Below are 20,616 nucleotides of genomic sequence, written 5' to 3'. Positions count from 1 at the left end.
GTCCATTATCATCACAGTGGTGAGCATGACAGTGTGCAGGCACAGGGTGTTGGAGCAGTAGCTGAGAGTTAGATCCTCCCAATCCATAGGCAAAGAGAAAGAGTTTCTAGTCTTGTATGGGTTTTTGAAACTTCAAAGTCCACCCACGGTAACATACTTCTTCCAATAAGACCACACCTCCTAATCCTTTTAATTCTTTTAAAAAGTGACACTCCCTGATGACTAAGCATTCAAATATATGAAAATATGGGGCCATTGTTATTCAGACCACCACAATCTACTCCCTGGCCCCCATAGGCTTATAGCTGTTTAATAATGCAAAACTGCATTCTGGCCAACTTCAGAAGTCTCCAGTCTATCAGTCTCAACACTGTTTAAAAGTCCAAAGTCTCTTCTGAGACTCATGGCAATCTCTTTACTGCAAACCCCTGTAAAATCAAAATCAAAAACAGATCACTTACTTCCAACATACAACAGCACAAAACACACATTCCCATTCCAAAAGGGAGGAAAGAAGGTGTAGTGAAGAAACACTGGACCAAAGCAAGACCAAAGCCAGCTAGGCACACTCCAAACTGCATCTCCATGTCTGATGTCAAAGCGTTCTTACAACTCCAACTCCTTTCAGCTTTGTTGACTTTCTCTTGGGTTGGTTCTACTCCCTGTCAGCAGTTCTCCTCTGCAGGTACCCCACAACTCTGGAATCTCCAACATCTTTGGGTCTCCAATACAACTCAGGTTTCACCTTCACAGCTTCACACAACGGCCTCTCTAGGCTTTCAGGCAGGGACACCCTTAATACACACACGGGTCTTCCTTAGCTGTGAAGGGAGACTCCATAACCCTTTTCTTGTAACCTTGACTCTAAAGCCAGAAGCACGTGGCTGAAAGCTGCCAAGTTCTGCTGCTTACTAGGACTGGAACATGGATCCTAGTTTAAATCCATTTTTGTCAGCTTCCTGTTTTCAGAGGTTTCCTTCATCAATAAAGCTTTTCTTTAACTCCTTTTCACAGGCTGGAACTCGGGTCTTGCCCTGAGGGTACCACTCCCTTTATTTGTTTAGCATCAGGATTTTCTACCAACTTTTGATCTCTATGAGCACTGGACACAGCTCCATTACACTTTCTGATGCTCCTTTTTTCCTCAAACTGTACGTTTTGTACTTCTCTTTGTCCAGCTTCACCTTTTCATTATAGATCTCCATAAGGGAATTACTAATAACTAAAGGACAGTGTCGATGCTAGGTTATCGAAAGCTCTTCTGCCAAAGCCATTAATCTAAAACTCAATTTAACCTCAGGCATTTTATTAGGACAGAGGCAAAAAGCAGCAACATCCTTTGCCAAACACCACAAGAATGGTCTCTAGGCAACTTAACTAATATTCTTCCTCTTTGAAACCCCTCAAGCCTAGCTATAATTAATGATCTACATTGTTCTCAGCACCACTGTCTTCCATGTTCCCACTAGCATGGCCCATTAAGCCCCCACTTAAAGTGTTCAATTGTTTTCCTAATCCAAAATCCCAAAATCCACATCCTGCCAACAAGCAGCATGGTCAGGCCTATCACAGCAATAGCCCATCCCTGGTAGGTGTCTCACTACCTGTTCTACTGTTGTGAAGACATACTATAACCAAGGCAACTACCGTAAGAGAAAGCATTTAATTGGGGCTTGCTTACAGTTTCAGATTTAGTTCATTACCGTCATGGCAGGCAGTGTGGCAGCCTACAAGCAGACATGGTGCTGGAGCAAGAGTTGAGAGTTAGATCCTCCTGATCCAGAGAAACAGAGGGAGTCTCTGGGCTTAGAATGGGCTTTTGAAGCCTCAAAGTCTACCCTCAGTGACAAACTTTCTCCAAAACCACATTTTCTAACCCTTTTAAACAGTGCCACCCCTGTGACTAAGCATTCAAATATGTGATTCTATATGGACCATTCTTATTCAAACCACAAGAGGTCTCAGGAGTATTTCAGCATAATCCCAGCAAACAGACAACCGGTGACTTGGACACATAGAAACATGTGCTGCTCCAATTATAAACCCATGACCTGCTATGGGCATTGTGTACCTTATCTCTGACTTATAAAAATACACACCACACATATACTGATAATACAGCTTGACTGATGTCTTCTGTCATTTCTTTCTTTCTTTTTTTCTTTCTTTTTTTGTTTTATTTTGTTTTGTTTTTAAAGATAGGGTTTCTCTGTGTATCTTTGGCTGTCCTGAAACTCACTCATAGATCAGGCTGACCTTGAACTCAAAGATCCATCTGCCTCTGTCTTTGCTGGGATTAAAATAAAAGCATGGCTTTTCTGTCATTTCTTAGAAAATGGAGCACAAAACTAGATGGTAAGATACAGAAACTTCTGGGTGTGTTAAATTCCTTAAAATTTCTCTGGACTGCTCCTACTACTGACTGAATAAAATTCAGAACATCACTGAGAAATCCAGAGAAGCACACTGGAGCCTTACACAAAAGTGAAAGCCTTATAACCTAAGAGCCACCACAGGGATAGGCTCTGGGACAGTGGTAGAACATGAAGCCCTGGGTTTGCTCTCTAGCACAAGAAAAAAATGGGGGCAGAGAGAAATCATATATCTATACATTACAAAAAAATCACTACATTAAAGACACATTAAAAAAGTTCCCACATACATCTCCCTGAATTAAAACACCTCTTCTCCAGGAAGTCTCCAAGCCACTAGGCCAAGGAGTTCCCGTAATGGACTTGAGGTATCCCACGTCTCACTTACAGTGCTTCCATTCCTGTATTTACATCTATCTACCCAATCTGCCCCAAGAGAATGAACATTCCAGAGGAAAAATAGCATCTGTCTTCATTCAGGACTACACTGTCAATAATAAATGTGCACTTGCACATACATGTACACACACATACCTGCAAGCACCTGTACATACATACACATTGCAATACAAGTGTGCATGTGCACACTTGCACATTTTTTTCAAAAAAGAAAAGAAAGAAACATTTCTGGGCTGGAGAAATAGCTAAGCATCTGTACAAGGCACTGGGATCAATCCTAAGCAACATAAAAAGTAAGCAAATAATTAAATTAAAAATGTGTTTGTTTGGTCAAAAGTGAGACCACAGCCCTCTAACACCCTATATCCAAAGAGTCTGGAATGTAATATTGAGTTGGACTCCAATTTCCAGGCAGCCAAGTGCTTGGACTCAACTCCCAAGCTGCCAAGGGCTGACCCCCTCCCCAGGGAGGGTCAGGACCACTCCCACAGGGTATTTAGGCTTCTGCCGGAAAAAGGAACACAAGGTCTAGGGGCTTGCATGAGCTCCTCTCCTCACCATGCTGTCTCGGTCAATCCAAGAGTGCCACATTTATTAAACACAGGTATCTTAATTCTAATCTGGTCTGATTGGTGTTCTTTGCATTGGCAGAGTGGCTTTTCTTAAGATTAAAATCAAACAAATGAAGGTCCCACCAAAAAAAGTCTATTTTTCCCACAGGCCCAGGACCTAGGGTCCAGGGCTGCCTGCTGGAAAACGCCCTTCCCACATGCCCTCGGCCAGGCAAGATCAGCTTTATTCAATGAGTCCCCCTTTTAAACTGCATTGCCGGTAGGGTCTTGGGATGACCCATTTGCTTTTTGGGTCTTCCGCTGAAGCCACAGGCCCACGCCGGAATTCTGATCCATGTGGTGAAAGCTAGGCTTTTGCTGAGATGGGGCTTGGGTGTGGAGAAACGTCCCCCACTCAATTCTCACATACCCGTTTTGACTCAAGGGCTCTGTTCAGTGGACACATCTGGACACATCGCAACAGGCCTGAGTCACAGAGGTATGCGCTTCTAATGGGTTTCTTGTGATTCCAAGCCAATTACTCAAATGCCCTTAAACGGCCTTTTACAAAAATCCTTTTAAATTGGGACTATCTAACGTAAATTAACAATGCACCAAAAGCCCAGTTTCTAAATGCACACTCTCGTCCCACCCCTACTTCCGTGTGTGTCTCTCTCTGTCTCTGTCTCTGTGTCTGTCGCAGCCAGTGATCTCGTCCCCCACCCACTCCTTATTCACAGCCAGTGGTTTGTCCTGCCCCCACTTCCATTTCTCTGTAGCCCCCGCCAGGCGGTGAGGCCGCTCCTGTCCTGTTCCGGATCAGGGATCTAAACCCGACTCCCTTTTCATTGCTGAGGACAGTGGAGGCCATAGCCCATCTCTTCGGAACAGGCACTCGTCCATCAGCTGTTTCCCTGGCCTTTGCCGCCTACGCTGGGATCACTCAAGCCCCTCCCTGCTGTTTGCCGCTTGGGCAGCCTTTTACAAAAAATCCTTTTAAATTGGGACTAACACCTAACTTAAACAAGGCTCCAAAAGCCTGCAGTTTCTGCCACGCGCTCCTGCTCTGCTATCCCCCCTTCCCTGCTTCTCTAAGCTATTTGCTGTTTGTCTCACTCTAAATTTTTTTAAAAATAAATGTTTCCCCGTCCTTCCACCCTCCTGGCTTCTGCCGCCTAAGTACGCCAAAATTTTAAGTTGGTCAGCTAACACAGGTTTCTAAAAATGTTTTGTTTGTCTGTCTGTCAAAATGATGTGGCCACAGTATGTCTGTGTAATTTTATAAATGTTTCTGTGTGCCTGTGTGTTCATTTTAAGGTTCTTTGACTTATTAAAATATTCCTTTTAATCTTCTTACATCTACTAGCATTGTAAACTGTAACTAACTGGATAAAATACATGCCTAAATTTAGCTTATATGCCCAGTTTAAATAACAGGTAATGGTACCTAGTTCTCAGTGCCTTTACAGATCTAAGGGCAAGGCACTTTAACAAGAGCTTCTAACACAGACATGCAGCTTCTGCAGCATCCTTTAGCTCCTTCAAGAAGACAGAAGACCTTCGGCCTCCAGGCCTTGCCTCTGGGTTTGGTAAAACAATCACACAGCAAAAAGAGGCCTTTCACCTCTTCGGCTTCCTGGATGTTTCTTCACCCAGGGAATCAATCGATCCAAGACAGGTAGACTAAAATCTTCCCCTCACTGGAAAACTCTTTGGGCCTCTTGTACTCAGCAGCTAGCAGCAATCACTGCTTCTGAGACTGGTATTCTCGAAGGACTAAGGAGAGGATTTGGGATTACCTGTGTAGCTAAAAAGCTGTCTCATTTTTGCTGATTTATCCCTCCCAGATCTGTCTAATAGCATTTGACAACTTAAGGTACTGTTAACTCATTACTTCATTTATGACATTTAATAGTTTCCTGCTAAAATACAGACAGGTGTGTCTCCTTCACAGGCTTCACAGTCTAGGACTAACAGGTTTCAGGTATGTCTTCAGAGGTTCAGAGTTCCCAATTTCCTTTACCTTTTAAAATAAAACAATAGCCTTTTGCTATGACACCAAGATATAAGAAGAACTGTTCCAGTTCTCTTACAGGTTCCTGGAAAACTTCTATTGCAGTATCAAAATCAGGACTGGTTTAAAAAAAAAAAGTACCCTAACAATCTCCAGAGCCTTTTGCTAACCCCAGCCAGTTTCAAGCATACTTTACAGGTCATTCCTACTGCCTGGGCCAAGACCAACCGAAAAACCGCTCCCCGGACAATGCCGAAAGTCCTGTACCAGCTCCTGGGACTTCATCATTGTTACCAACTCTCCTGGATTAAGAACACCTGTCAACTAAAATCTGGTTTTAAAAAATCCAGGGTGATCTGCTATTGTGTCCCATCCGGATGCCGCTCCAGCCACACCTCTCACTGAGCATGAGCATACCAACTCTCAGCTCTCTCCTTGCTCACATTGCCCTATGCCCACAGGAAGTAGCCAGACTTGAGCCGACGACCCTATATCCAAGGACTCCAGGAAGTTTGATCAAAAGTGAGACCCCAGCCCTCTAACACTCCTATATCCAAAGAGTCTGGAATGTAATATTGAGTTATACTCCAATTCCCAGCCTGTTAAGCTTTTAGACTCCAATTCCCAGCCTGCCAAGTGCTTGGACTCCAACTCCCAGCCTGCCAAGCACTGACTACCCCCCAGGGAGGATCAGGACCACTCATAAGAAAAAGGAACACATGGTCTCTGGGGTTTGTGTGGGCTCCTCTCCTCACCTAGCTGTCTTGGTCCACCCAAGAACAAGAGTGTCACATTTATTAAACATGGGCATTTTAATTCAGTCTAATCTGGTCTGATTGGAATTCTTTGTGTCAGCAGAGTGAAATTTCTTAAGATTAAACCAAACAGTATTTCTGAGAAGAAAGGAAAATAAAACTAACTTTTTAAAACCTAAATACAGACATGCCTCAGCCATATTAAAATCCTCACTAGGAATACTTATATTATCAAAAGACATTCCTATTTCAAAATAATTTCCTCTAATTTGTTTAGGGATACATAAACTTCTAGACTAAAATTAACTTAAGAAACATCAATCAGAATAGACTGAAAGTATTTCTATAAATGCTGCACTCTAAATCAACAGGAAACAGAAATCATGCACACAGTCCTGCTTCTGAAGACATCAGGGATTGCTGTAAGCCTTTCCTGAGTCTCTTATCTACGAGCTACCACTCAACACCCAAGGAATAACCAGGACTATGAGCCAGGTTACATAGTTGTTCATTACACAGGGCTGAAGGGGAAAATGAGGTGCCCTTTTCTGTGTCATTTGCAAAGGAGCTATAAAAGTGAACAGTGCAGCATATATGTAAACTATATAATTTTTTTCTGTAATTATGAGATACATGTGAGAGATCAAGAAACAAAGAAGGAACAAGAAAGAGCATCCAGTCTACACACACAGCACTTCTCAGAGTGCCCTTACTACAAAGGAGGCACTACACCTTAAGACAGCACAGCTCCAGAAGCAATGCTCCTGATCCCATTCCTGAAAAGCCTCTTTCTTCCCAGACTATCTTTTGTTATCTGATTTTCAAATGCATTTTTTTTTTTTTTTTTGCCTGTAATGCTTTGCTCAACCACCAACCACTAAATTCTATCTCCTATCTCAGATTTCAGCTTTGGCTGTCATCCCAAGGAAGATAATTAAAAATGAAATTAATGTTTAAAAATAAATTCTTTAACTCACTCATTTCACAGTTACTATTTACTAGATACAGTTTATTCAAACTAAGAATAAAACATTAATTAACTCACTACTTATTAAGGCATTATTATGAGCTGGGTATATATAAAGAAAAGAGGTATGGAGGCACAACCTTTAATTCCAGCACTCAGGAGGCAGAAGCAAGTGAATCTCTGAGTTTGTGGCCAGTTTGATCTACAGAGTGAGTTCCAGTATAGTCAGGAATACAGAGAGAAACCTCAGGGCAGAGAGGAATCAAAAACCCTTATATTATAGTAACTTATGTGGTGGGAAGCACACAATTAGTAACATTTTTGTTAGGCAACAGCAAGCAGAATATGGTGGGACACTTATATTCCTAGCAGGACTGCCCACAAATTCTAAGTTGGTTAGATCTACCTAGTGAATTCCAGGCTAGCCAGGGCTGCATAACAAGACCCTATATCAAAAATACAAAACTATTATGAAGGGGGTAAAAAATCAGATGGTGGGGGAAGAGAGACATAATTGGGTTATTTGGGAGTGTGAAGAGAGGCAGTTTCCAATAAGATGACAGGGATGGGCCTCGCTGAGACGGTACCAAATTATAAGGTACCAAATTATAACCAAAATTATGAGGAAACTATTGAAAAGGCCATACAAAGACCCTAAGGGGGGTTTCACTCAAGGAACACAGTGCTTCCTGGGAATAAAGTGAATAGGCAAGAAGGTAAAGATTGGGACCAAAGAGGGAAGCAAGGCAGACCAGCCACAGTAACAGAAAGAGAGTCAGTCTCTACTGTGGGTCAAATACAGACCGGCTCAGAGAATTATCCTGCGGCCAGACATGATGGCCCACACCTATGATCTCAGCACTTGGAAGGCAGAGGCAGGTGGATTTCTTTGTGTGAAAAGCCTGCCAGGTCTACATAACAAATTCCAGACCAGCTAGAGATAAACAGACACTGTCTCAAAAACAAAACAAAACAACAAACTGTGGCTAGTGTGCTGAGAGTTGAAGTAATCTAAGTTAGAGGAACTGGCAACTACCACCAGGGTGATAGCTCTGGTGTGGTGAGAAGCAGACAAAGAGACAGCAGGATCCCTGATGGAGAGATATGAGTTGTGTGAGAACAGAAGTCAATAAAGATTCCAAGGTGTCAGTCTGAGCAATTGGAAGAATTGGGTTTGTCATCAACTGACTTGGGAAAGGCTGATAAGCAGTCTAAACAAAGATCAGGACTTTAATAGTATACATATTAAATGTAGGAATAAAATGTTGCCAAGCTTCAAGACTGCAGTTTCATATAAGTCATAGTAATACAGAACCCACTCTCCAACACCCTCCCCCCGATACAGAGTTCACGCTCAGACTTCTCAATTCCTGGAAAGAGCAGCTCCTTCACTCTCTGCTCCAACATCCCTTACTGCTTTAACTCGAATTAAAATGCAAAGCAAACTCTTGACAACACCATTCCATGCAAACCAACGTCCCATAATGACCCACAACTCCCCAACACAAACGCACACATATCAGACAAGTCTCACAAGCACAAAGCCAGTGAACTACATCCCAAGACCAACTCTTAACAGCTGGGTTCTCACTTTCATAGTGACTTGATGCCTGCTGAGTGGGAGTGTGGCTCCATGCATTTCCAGGGTATCTGGGTTTCTTGACAGGCAACTATGCCGTCAGGCTAGCCTTCAACCCATCTCGGAGAACTCATATTACCAAGGGTTGGGAATGAAAGCATGTGTTACTATACCTGGCTAACACATTAGCTGTACACGGTCTCACACGTCCTATATGCTTCCAATGCAGAGGAAGGCCTGACTTCTATTTCAAGGTCTTCTGCGCAACTCTTTTCACAGACTCCTTTAGTTGTGGCTTACGGATGTGAACTGATGGTTCATCATGACAAAACTTTCCTGCATTCTTTACACTGAGAGTGAGTCACCTACACGGGTATTCAGAAATAAGGTTTAGCAAAGTTTCCCTACATTCCTTAAATACACAGGAATTTTTCCACAAGTATGAATTCTCTTATGAGAGGCAGCAATACAATACCATTTTTTCCCCAAAATTCTTCATAGGCATCTTGGGGCAGGAGAGATGTCTCAGAGGTTAGAGAAGCATATTGTTCTTGCTGAAGATCCTAACCCCAGCTCAGGTGGCTCACCTGTTAACTACTCCAGCTCCAGAAGATGACAGCTGCTATCTCCTCCACAGACACCTGGAGCCATGCACTCAGACACACACAGACACAAGAGAGAGTAGAGATAGAGACAGAGGGGGAGGGAGGGGAACGGAGAGGGTGAGAGAGTTAAAAATAAATCTTTAAAAAAAATAGCCAGGTGTGGTAGGCCACACTTTTAATCCCACACTCAGAAAGCAGAATGGCCTCTGTGAGCTTGAGGCCAGCATGGTCTACAGTGACTTCCATGCCAGCCAGGGCCACACAGTGAGACCCTGTCTCAAAAACAAAACAAAACCTTCCCACATTTCTAATAGGAATCCCAGGTTAGTTTGAGAACCAAGAAGTTGAAAAACAAACAAGTAGAAGCAAGCCACCTGCAAATATACACCGAGTTAACTTGCCAGGTTAATCAGGATGAAGCTTTAAAAAAATCTTTTTCGCTCTGGTTCTAACATAAACAGCAGCCACCAAGGATCACAGTGACAGACCCCACCACCACTGCCTAGGCAATACTAAAGCCTAAATGCTTTAGAACTTGTAGGCTGCAGCTATGACTGCTGCAGAAAAGCTGAAAGAGAAAGCGAGTACACACAGCTCCTCCAGACACAAAAACTCACTAGCTCTACAGGAAGATCTAAAAGGAAGAAAGGTCACATGAGCACTCAAACTGCTTTCCTAGAGAAAGGCTAAAAATCACTGCTTTCCTCAACCAGCTCTGACTCTCAATTTCAAAAGCATTGGAGAGACAGCTCAGCTGCTGCTGCTCATGCAGAGGACCCAGGTTCAATCCCCAGAACCCATACAGCAGCTCACAACCACTCTAACTCCAGTTCCAGCATCCTCTGGACTCCTTGGACACCAGGCACATACACGCAGGTAAAACACATAAAGACTACATTTTTAAAAAGACATCCAAAGCTCTAAACAGTCCTCAAAGCCGTCTGGATGATGAACACGTGTCCCGACACTTCTCAAAGCACAATCCTGCTCATTCTTTTGTGCCCCCAAATGCCCCTCCTTTGAATCGCCCACATCCAGACTTTGTTTCCCAGCTTTTAATCACTCTTTAGGCTTCAGGTGCTCCTCTGAGTCCTCTAATTAAGCAGAGCCTGATCTAGATGTATCGCTCACCCTCACAGAGCCTGCAAGACTCCTTGCCTTGCCACCAGAAGTAGACTGTGCTTGTACAGGCTTGCAGGCACAAGGCCAGAAACAGAGCTGGCCAGTCTCCTTCAGTGCTCTTCTTTCTATTACAACAAAATCACTGCCGCTCTTCATGCGCCTCTGCAGCACAGAACATCCACTCCAATGCCACTGTGCCGTCCTCCAGCACCCCATGTGTACCCGAGAGTACAAGTATCCCCCTTAGCAGAAAAGAAGGAAATAAAACAAAAACCAGTGCCGGCTAGCTCCTCTGTTCTGTCATTTAATCTGCACTCAAGCCCAAAGTGCAGTCAATGAGTTAACTAGACTCTCACCTAAGAGAACAGGAAAACGCAAATACAGCAAGACAACAGACAGCTCAGAAGTACTTCTGCAGTGTCCCTTCTTCCCAGGAACAAACACCAGGACAACTAGACCTCCAGGTGGGCAGTCCACCACCGAGGAAAAAAGGCAAGACCCTAGTACTTCAGGAGAACAGAACCCCTGTGATCGCACACATACTCAGAGAACAAAGTTAAATTTGCACAGTGCCAGCCTCTTCCTGAAGCACATTCTGAAAAGGCAGAAAGGACACTTGATATTTGTGGCTACTAAGGCTTTCATTCTGTCCAGCGTAACAAAGTAACATGCAGAAAATCAGAAGGAAATGCTCCAGTTAAAAACCTCACAAAAGATCAAGATATTTCCAAATTTCCATGGAATGCCAAACTACAAAATACAGATACACTACAGGTAAAGACTGTGCTCACAAAGGATCAGCACAAAATCTATTTACAAAACACACATTAACAATAATAACTAGTGAAGTAAAATTATAGGATGACGTAAGAGAACTGTCCTAATAATTCTTTCTTCCAAAAAAATAATCTCAACAAAATTAAGGCACAGTAAATAAAGGCAGTGAGGAAAGCTACTGAAAATACTTCTGGTAAAACTAAACCACAACCTCTAACCTGGCTGGGGGGAAAAAAGTGTGTGCCTGTGTGTGTGTGGGCATATTCACACATCTATCAAAGCTACACAGCGCCCAGAACTAGTGATTAATTATGAAAAGCCTTAATGTTCTATAATTACATCATCCAAAGTTATGAAACAATAAAGATTTAAAATATGTGACCTATGAGATTTGGAAATTAGTCTGTAATGCATGCCTTTAATCCCAGCACCCAGGAGGCAGAGGCAGATGGATCTATGTGAGTTCAAGGCCAGTCTGGCCTACATAGTGAGTTTCTGGACAGAACTACATAGTGAGACACAGCCAGAGCTACATGAGACCTTGCCACAAAAAATAAATAAGATAAAATAAACTGAAAAATTCTAATGATCTAGTTTTAAACAATCTTCTGAAAGACTTCTAAAGGCTGATGGTTTCATTTAGTAAACATACACACTATATTCAAGTTTTGGCTGGAGGTAAAGGATGTATAGCAATGGCAATAAGCTAGATGACCTTGCCCTGAAAATTCCAACTGCTAATATTCCACTAAGTTCAGAAGTAGAAAAACAAGGTGTAAGAAGGCACAGATCAACCCCAGGGGCGGGGGAAGGGGGGCTGCACCATCTTTTCTGGCTAGAGAGGACCTTGAGTCTGTAACAGGCTTTTCACATCCCACTTTCTCAGTTCTCTTCCAGACTGACACCTAGTGAAGATAAGAATCATTCCTCAGGCTACTACTGTCCATTGCAAGATGGGAATCTTTTCCAATATCCGACCTCTTCAAGGTATGCTGGCAAATCATAGAACCCAAGGTGCCTACAACCATGTTCTTAATACAAAGCACTTACAGATAGGAACATACAATAGGAATAAATGTAATGTGGAGATGGATAAACCAGAGGAATGAAGGCCCTGAAATTAGCTCTGATGTGGGTCTCCCTGCTCAAAGCAACGCAAACACCTGGTAATAAAAATACATTGGTAAGTTATAAACAACAAAAAAGAGCTTTCTTGATTCACACTACATAAGTATTGGTGAATTAAAACTTACACAACAAAGAATATGCATATGAAAGTGATTTTTAAATTAAATTTTGATACACGCTTTACTAAGAAGTACTATAATTTTACTGCCTTATCTTCAAAACACTAAAATGGAATTTGTTCAACCGAATTGTCAATCTGTTTTCAGCAGGGAGAACACACTGCCTCTGTTTAACACGAAGGACAAGAGCTCATCACTGCAAACCATGCTGTTTGGGTCCACCATGAAAACAGGAAACAGGCAGCCCAGGTATAATTACAGCTGTAGCCTAATGTGCCTTCAGGTTCAGCCAGGAATGAAAGCCCAAGAGAGTAAGCAGAATTGACTTGCCTCTCTCCTTGCAACAGAAGGCAACTTTTAATAACTCTCACAACATGTTACATAACCAGCACACAACAATCTGATTCAAACCTCATTAGCAACATTCTGCCACTGTCTCACACTGCAATTAATGGCTGACTCTGCCAGAGGGAAAAGAAAGGCAACACATCCATCTACCCATTTCTGTGGTGCCCACCAGAGTGAACCAGGTAAGCACAGCGCTGCACAAACTACAGACACATTTTACTCCCTCCCCCAGTTCACTGACTTCTTCCTTCAACTATCCCATATCCCAAGGATGCACGGGAATCGTTATCTGAGAGGTCGGTGCAGTGGGGTGTGCAGGCTCCAGACAGCTAAAAGAGCAAGCCAACCAATCCAAACAAACGACCAAGTGTGAGGGTGCGGGCTTATGATCCTAGCCTTTGGGAAGTAGCGGTAGGAGTTCAGGGTCATCCTAGTTTGAGGCCAACCTAGGCTAGCTGTCTGTAGAATGGAGGAGGTAAGTCAATTGAGAAGATTCGTCTATGACCTATGGATGGCATTTGCAACAAAGACACAGTAAAGGCTTCCATGGTGATCTGAAAAGACTGAGTGGGGGAGCAGCAGAGGAAGGAGAGGTGCCCCGGAGATGATCGTGTAAGAAATCAAACAAAATGAAAGGTTTTTTACACAAGGCCTCACTAGGTAGGGCTGGCTGGCCTGGAACTCAGGCAGATCTACCAGCCTTTGCCTCCCAAGCATTGGGATAAATTTAAGGTTTGAGCCAGCATGCCTGGCAAAAAAAAAAAAAAAAAAAAAAAAACCTGAGCATAATATATAAGCGTTATAACGGTTATATTTTGACAAACTGTTTCTTCTCAGTTGTGTTGGATATTTTTATAACTTTAAGGTTTTTTTAAGAGGGGGAAAAATTTTACCAAATAGGTAAAAGGAAGAATGGAATTTGTTACTACTGACCCACTAACTTTCTCTACAAAATCTGAAACAATCTCAGGACAGAGCCATTGAGTGTGAAACTGTCCTGTCTTGTGGCATGTGGACACTGTTTGCATACAACAGGCACTATGGGCTGGCATTTGGCAGAAACATTCAACTAAGCCTACTGGGTTTTCAGCTTCAAGTTAAAATGAAAAGCTACCTCGCTAGTGGTAACTCCCATACACTAAGTACATCCAAGCACTCTTTGTTTAAAAAAAGAAAGACTGCCAGACCGGTGATGGCTCACCACTGCAATCCCAGCACTTGGAAGGCTGAGGCAGGAGACTGGCTGGAGTTCAAGGTCTGCATTGAAAGACTCTGCCAGAGAGAAAAGAACATCACGTGTACCCTTTTCTCTTAGCTTCTGTAAAGCCAACCAACAAAGTCCACTGATCCCCTTCTCTGTTGCTAGGTAGGAACACACTTGATAGCGCTAGGCAACGGGCATGATGTGACAAACGCCACCAGACTTCAAAACTTTTTCCAAAGAAAGATAAACAAGATATACTTAGCACCACACCCATTTAGACGCAAACGCGGCCAGGAGTACGCCCCCCACCTCCAGCTGCCCAGGAAACATTGTCTTTACAATCAAGATAAAGATCGAGCCTAGAGTGTTCGGCCAGTCCTGGCTCCCAGGTTGTCCTGGGCTCCGTTCGCCGGTGCCATCCAAAAGCCGGAGTCGGGACAGACGCTTCGGATAGCTGGCATACCTCCAAATACCTCGACTATCCTCGCCAGCTCTTTCTGCAACCAAATATCCAGGCTACTGAGCATGCTCCGACCTCAGACGGGCGCCACGGGGGAGTTTTCAAAGCTCGGGCTCGCACCTCGGTGGGGCACCAGCCTCGGAAAAGCGAAAAGGAACCGGGCCGGAGGGGGGCGGGGGGGGATGTGGAAAAGGCACTGGGGCACGCACGCCCGAGGGACCGGGCGAAAGACAAAAGCTGCTTCAGTTCCTCACATAAAGTTTGGCGAGGCTCGAGGATCTCGCCGACGTCCCCAGAGCGCCGGGCGAGCGGGCGGAGGGCGGCCCCGGGCGGGCGGGCGACAGCCGGGTGCAGGGGCGGGTCGCCGCGGGCCGAAGTGTAATTCCCACCGATAAGCGCGGATCCTTATCTCGAGCACACAAAGCGGCGGGGCGCGGACTCGGCCTAGGCCGTCTGCACTGCTCGGAGGCGCGCGAGGTGGCGGGGGGCCTCGTCGGGATTAGTGGAAGAAGCCGGGGCCTCCGCGGCAGCCAGGCCTCCCCCGCCGCGCCGCGCAGCTCGGCGCCCCGTCCCGTCCGGTCCCGCGCGGGGACCCGCTAGGCCTCTGCCCGACCCCGGCTTCCGCAGCGCGTGCCCCTCCGCCCCGGGGCCCCCTCACTCACCTCCCCGCCGTCCGGGCGCGCACTCCTCACGCCGTCGCTGCGCCGTGCACGCGCCGTAACTTTATTAGCAGCTCGGCCGCGGGACAAGCGCACGGCGCCCGCTCGCCCGCCAGCCCGGGACCCGGATGACGGGGGGGGGCGGGGGGGGGAGCCAGAGGGCCAAAGCAACCGGCCGGCGCATGCGCATCGGGAGTGGCCGAGGCCTGGCTTCCCCTATGGGTGCACGGCAGGCCAGAGCGTGGCACTGGGCTCCAGGCGCTGCACCCACGGAACTGACCCGCCTTCTAACCAAACAGTTGTCCTCGCAGTGGACAACGGGGAGCCGCTGTTGCCTATGGAAAGCGTTGAAAGGTATCTTCAGCTACAACTTCGCCTCCTTCGTTGACGTGTGATATAAATCCTATCATACAGCTTGCTAGATGCAGCCAGACCGTGGCGCCCAAAGGAAAAATGCTCTGCTTATGGAGACCGTACTAACCCGGAGTTCAGGGGAGATCGTCCATTTCTCAGGACACAATCCCAGCTGTCTAAGGGACACCGCCCCACATCTGGAAGCAGGGAGTGTCTTGGTCGCTCAAGCTTCAGCAAGTGGAGGCGTGGAGGTGCAGACTGTCCACAGGCTAAAGCCGTAACCATCAGGCTGTCTGGCTCCTCTTTCCCTCCTAATTCCCTAAAGGATCAGCATTCCCAGAAATATAATATCTGTACTAGGGCACCCTATTTGTGCACCAAGGGAAAGCTTTTAAATAATTCTGTGTTTATTTTTTAAAGTGTTTAAAACTGATTGTACCGTTTTCTTGCTAAATAAGTTGGAATTATTTTTAAACCTTCTCCAATTAATCCCATCCTCCAATACCATTAGGTTCAAAATTCTGTATAGCCTAAACTTGACAATTTCTTGTCGCCTTTACTGCCACCTCTGTGGCCTAAACCGGGGTCACCTTGCTTGATACACAAATGGACCAGTTTCTGTGCTGTTCCAAGTTTCAGTGGCTTGTTTCCAATGCTGTTGATGATCCTTGGTCAAAGCAGCCGTCTCACATGGTGAGAGAAGCGAACTGGGTGGGAGCTGGGTAACCAGAGAGCTTCTAACCACTCCTGCACTAAGGAGAGTAGTTGTTGTTGGCTGTAGCCGGCCATCAGCAGGGAGAGGTGTGAGAATAAGGACCCAGTATTGGCAGATCTTCTGGCTTCACAAAGAAGATTGGAAATTTATCTTTTTACACAAAAGGAAAATCGCACATTTATTCGATCAGCCTCTTTGTCCCTTTCTGCCCCCTCCCCTTCTCTTTGACATTGAGAAAACTCGTGCCAGCACAAGCCAAACAAAACACACCCATGGTCCAGAGTTAGCCTGCTGGCCCTCAGTTTGCAATCTCAGGTCTCCATCTTAAAGTTCTTTACTGCATCATAAACTTTGTGAATGAGGACTCCATGTGTGTTGACTCTCTTTCATGCTTACTGATTCTTTGTTGTTAAATACAACGTTTCCAGCCCTTGGAAGGCATGGATTCTGGAGCCTGGCATAGATTTACAACTCTCAGAAGTACCTATAACTGTAGTGAGAGAAATGCCTTTTTTTCAGAATTGATATTTGCAGAGGACCTTGTTGAATACTGTGTGTGTGCCAGCGACACTCCTCCCTTCAAGCCACTAGTAAAAATCCTTCCACAAACAAATGTGTGCATATTTGTAAGGACAATTGGTGAGGCTTGGAGTCCTTTCCAGAGTCACACGAATAACCCTAAAACCAACCGCTTTACTTCCTCAACTGTGTATCTGCGTAGTGATCCATCAACCAGACTCCAGGCTCCCAGGTGGTTTGGGGCACTCAGGCTAGGCCTTCAGAACGGAGGAATGGAGAGGTCAGCAGCCAGTAGAACTCTTCCAGAGAACAGAGAAATGACTTAAAGTTCACAGGGTGTCGAAATCAGAGGACCTACTAGCTATCCAAGTCATCAAGATGTCAGGCTTGCTGGAGATGTAAGGAAGTCGAGCTTTGGGTAATCAACTGACTCTTAGAACAAAAGAAGGACAGGTGATCATGCTGTGGGACATCAGGATTTGTAAAAAAAAAAAAAAAAGAATGGTTTTTGAGGTCAGATGCTTACCTGATGGAGATCCCCTGACACTCGCCTCGGTGTTTGATTTTTCTTTACTGGGAGAGAAATCTATTTCTGAATCACTAAGACCTGCAGTTGCCAACCAGGAATGACTATTCCCTAGGAAATACGTAGTAGTTTCAAGACTTTCTCCATTGTCCCAGGCAGGAAGATCATGGGAACCCAGCAGGTAGAAGCCAGAGATGATATAAGCACCCTAAATGTCTAGAAGGCCCTTCTTCTGCTGAGAACTACCCAGCCTGGGTGTAAAGGTGCAAAGGCAAGAAACCTCAACCCCAAATGGCTTGTATTTGATTAAGTTCATTTTAGGAAAAAAAAAATGGGCCTATTCTTTCCAATTCTTTTCAATAACTGATGAAGTAAGTCATTTGGTAAATGGAATTAGCCTCAAGGATTTATTAATGTCCTACCCCACCTTCAATTTTTCCAGACCCAAGAAGTAAACAATTTTCAGGAAAATTGGGGAAACACATGGATCATATTTTCTTAAGTTTTGTTTTAAAATATAAAATAATTAAAGCAAGATGGGTTTTAGTTGAAAATTACTAATAAATACTTGAAGTCTACAATTTTGCTATAACTCAAAAGTTGTCACTAAAAGCACCTACCTCTACACAAGTGTAACTAGAAGAACTAAGTATTTGGAGGTGTCACCCAACAGAAACATCCCTGAGTGACACCATCAGTGGCATCGTAGCCCCCAGAGACGACGACATCAGATGTATCCGTATTGTCATATCCCCCAGAGATGACGTCATCAGATGTATCTGTATTTTCATATCCCCAGAGATGATGTCATCAGATGTATCCGTATTGTCATATCCCCCAGAGACGACGTCATCAGATGTACCTGTATCTTCATAGCTCCAGAGATGACGTCATCAGATGTATCTGTATCTTCATAGCCCCGGAGATGACGCCATCAGATGTATCTGTATCTTCATAGCCCCAGAGATGACATCTTCAGATGTATCTGTATCTTCATAGCCCCAGTGATGACATCATCAGATGTATCCGTATTATCATAGCCCCAGAGACGACATCTTCAGATATATCTGTATCTTCATAGCTCCAGAGATGACGTCATCAGATGTATCCGTATCTTCATAGCCCCAGAGATGACGTCATCAGATGTATCTGTATCTTCATAGCCCCAGAGACAACGTCATCAGATGTATCTGTATCTTCATAGCCCCAGAGATGACGTCATCAGAGGCACCCGTATCATCATAGCCTCCAGAAATGTCTCCCTTCCTCAGTTATGGAAAGTTGGCATCGGAGAAGGAATGTCCAAACTTATATGTATTCTCCAGACAGCGTCCTTAGATAGAATAAAACCTCCATTTCAAACTCTGAGAGTTCATTCTCTGCATGTTCTTCCACCGGCCAACTACCCCCAGGCTCTGTCCCTAGTACTAGAAAAACTGTAGGAAGTACAGCTAAATCAAACAGAGTTCCCACACCAGCAAGGCTCCAAAGAAATGGCACCTGAAGACACCCCACAGGCCAGAGGGGGGAACAAACAGCAATACATAGCATGGATGGTCAAAAGGAACTTCATGTTTCTCTTTTAAGAGAAACCAGGGTTGGAGATGTGTTCCAGCTGTGCAAACTGCTCTTCCAGAGGGCCTGAGTGGGATGCCAGAACCCAGTGGGATGGTTCACAGCCACCTGTAACTGCCACTCCAGAGGTGCCAATGACCTCTTCTGGCCTCCATGAGCAATTGCACTTACATGCACAAACCCGTGACAGATGTGCAAATACACACATGGTTCAATATAAAAATAAACCTAAATAAGGACAGAATAAACCAAAGGGCCACATCAACAGGAGATTACACTGAAATAATTTTTATAGGAAAAATTGAAAGTATTTTCCAGTAAAATCCTAGTGTTCTTGTGTGGAAGACTTCTACACTCGTCAGTAAGCCAGGCGTGGCAGCATACATCTGGACAGGTTGAGATGGGAGGATTGTGAGTTCAAGGCTGACCTGAACTGCATCGTGTGCCCCTGTTTCAAAAATCAAAAAGAACCCATAGACAAATCTATTTTCATAACTTGGAAGCTGAAGCCATAACACACAGTAAGAGGAGGAGGAAGGAAGGAGAGGATAACAGCTGTGTCCACTCAAAGCCCAGGAAACTATCAACCGCAGACTCTTTGAAGCTCCAGCAATGACAGCCGAGGATCCACGGCCCCTGTGATTATTGAGAACATTCTTTTGTGTATACCTGTGTACAAATCTTCTGAAGAAAAAGTCCATGGCTTTCACCAGACTCCCGAACGACTTCCTGACTTTCATATTCTTACAGACACTCAAGACAGCGGCTGCTTTACACATGGTAAACAGCCAGTGTGTCTATGTTAAGTTATAGCTTCTCTCTTTTTTCACTTCAGCGTAATTAGGAGACTCCTCTCTGGGGAAGGCAGCTTAATGTAGAATGTTAAGAACCTGGCCTGCCTGTCTCCAGCCATCTGCTACATTAAAGAAGACTCTCTATGGCTGGAATCCAAAACACAAAATTAAAAGGGTTGCTTGCACCCAGAGTCGTAAAACAAAGAGGCTTTTGGGGCTTGGAGAGAAGGCTGCCTCTTCCTGCCTGGAGCAGCATCTGCTGTCTCCTGCTGGCGAACATTCCTGAGTTAACTCTGCTAACTCCCATGGCTCTGCTTTCTCGGCTTACATCCTCAGAGACCCCATCTCTCAGGAGTCAAACCGCATGTGTACCTCACTTCAAACCCAGAACACCAAGTGAAAATTGGGGAGTGGAATGGAACTGAAGAGAGGGAGGAAGAAGATAAAAGACTCAGGCCTTTGACACTGTGGAATGTTAACCGCAAGAGCCCTGAAGCCGGAATTCTTGATTTGAAAAATGGTCGTCTAACTTCTACCTGGGTGACCTTGACAAGATTTCTTAGCCAGTTCTGTCTCTTCACTTACAAAATGGAGATAACAGTAGTAGAATCATCCCGAAGATTAAACTCACGGCACCTTCAAGGCAACCAGAATAATGCCTGATACATAGCAAATGCTAAACGGTGTTTGTTTTGAAAACATCCATTTCCTGCTGATTTGCCAGATAATTCCAAAATATTCTTAGCAAATGCATTAGTTACATGAAATGTATTCACTTTATAGATTAATAAATTGTCTTTTCCCTATACTGTAGTAGGTAATTTCGTTCATTTGAGGGTCTCTGATACCATCTGTTACATAGAATGCACACACACACACACACACACACACACACACACGAGGAAAGTGTGTATTATATACATGCAAGGCAAGTGTTCTAGCAGTAAGCTATACAATTCCTAAACTGATGTGTCCATTTTGAACGTGACTAACGGACACCAGATCCGTAAACCCACCTTCCCCTCCCAGCTTCCCTGCCGCAGGGTAGTAGCTGCAGGGTTATTTTCCACTTTC

General features: G+C 44.6%; 1 protein-coding gene and 1 long non-coding RNA gene across 5 annotated transcripts in view; one reads left to right on the top strand and one right to left on the bottom strand.

Moving 5' to 3' along the window:
- Positions 1-15,205, bottom strand: part of Smad5 (SMAD family member 5) — a 47,089-nt gene extending 31,884 nt beyond the window's left edge. Inside the window, exon 1 of one of the 4 annotated variants that reach the window (XM_087896632.1) lies at positions 15,063-15,205. The gene's annotated coding sequence lies outside the window, so the exon portion shown is untranslated. Of the gene's footprint in view, positions 1-8,810; positions 8,953-14,403; positions 14,537-14,654; positions 14,851-15,062 lie in introns of those variants that run through there. The other 3 variants (XM_087896634.1, XM_087896633.1, XM_048447709.3) reach the window with 3 other exon arrangements.
- Positions 15,206-15,226: 21 nt separating this feature from the next.
- On the top strand, positions 15,227-20,348 carry LOC146892105 (uncharacterized). Its single transcript, XR_015005227.2, has 2 exons — positions 15,227-15,413; positions 17,973-20,348. It is a non-coding gene; the product is annotated as an uncharacterized LOC146892105 (long non-coding RNA).
- Positions 20,349-20,616: the final 268 nt, after the last annotated feature.

Source organism: Myodes glareolus, chromosome 14, assembly GCF_982192425.1.
Source record: "Myodes glareolus chromosome 14, mMyoGla1.1, whole genome shotgun sequence".
Classification (NCBI taxonomy): domain Eukaryota; kingdom Metazoa; phylum Chordata; class Mammalia; order Rodentia; family Cricetidae; genus Myodes; species Myodes glareolus.
Note: the sequence above shows the minus strand (reverse complement) of the source record. Positions and strands in the feature narration are given on the sequence as shown.